The sequence below is a fragment of the Daktulosphaira vitifoliae genome, unplaced genomic scaffold, assembly GCF_025091365.1.
Source record: "Daktulosphaira vitifoliae isolate Bord-2020 unplaced genomic scaffold, ASM2509136v1 Scaffold_1, whole genome shotgun sequence".
NCBI classification, from domain to species: Eukaryota; Metazoa; Arthropoda; class Insecta; order Hemiptera; family Phylloxeridae; genus Daktulosphaira; species Daktulosphaira vitifoliae.
In genome coordinates this window covers 724,928-725,552 of record NW_026099572.1, presented here as the reverse complement: position 1 = coordinate 725,552, position 625 = coordinate 724,928, and positions in this window count along the sequence as shown.

The following is a 625-nucleotide window of genomic DNA, read 5'->3' as shown; positions in this document are numbered from 1 at the left end:
ATTTTTTGTAACTTTTGCGCCCTCCCCTGAACTTTGGGTTCAAAGTTGGAAAAAAATTTCACATTAGTGTGACCCATCAATTTGTATTGAAATTTCAATGGGAGTCCTGTGATGTAGTTTATTTTTAGTTTAATCGATTAAATAATAAGAAATACCGAAAAACCCACAAATAATGTGATATTTATTTAATTTCATGAAACTATTTCGTCTTTTATTATTTATTCAAACCGATTATAATTTTTATCATTGAAACTGTTATAAAATTATAAATTTTTTTCTTTTTAGGTCTGGAAAATAAAACAATTATACTATTGAAATGAATATTTTTAACTTTATTACAATAGGATAATTAGAAATAATTATTTTAATGTAATCGGCACACTACTCTTTTCCGAAATTAATCAATAATAAGAATATGGTACATCACTGAGCTTGTTAATGTTTATTTAAATGTTCGAAAAATACTGTTCACTATTGAATAGTCACTTATTAAGTTGCACATAATATTAGATAACCTTTAAAATATAGCTTCTTTTTTTGTGCAATAAAAATGCATAAATATTACATATTTGTAAGTTTTTTCGGTTTTTCTTGTTATTTAATCGTTTATACTAAAAATAAAATA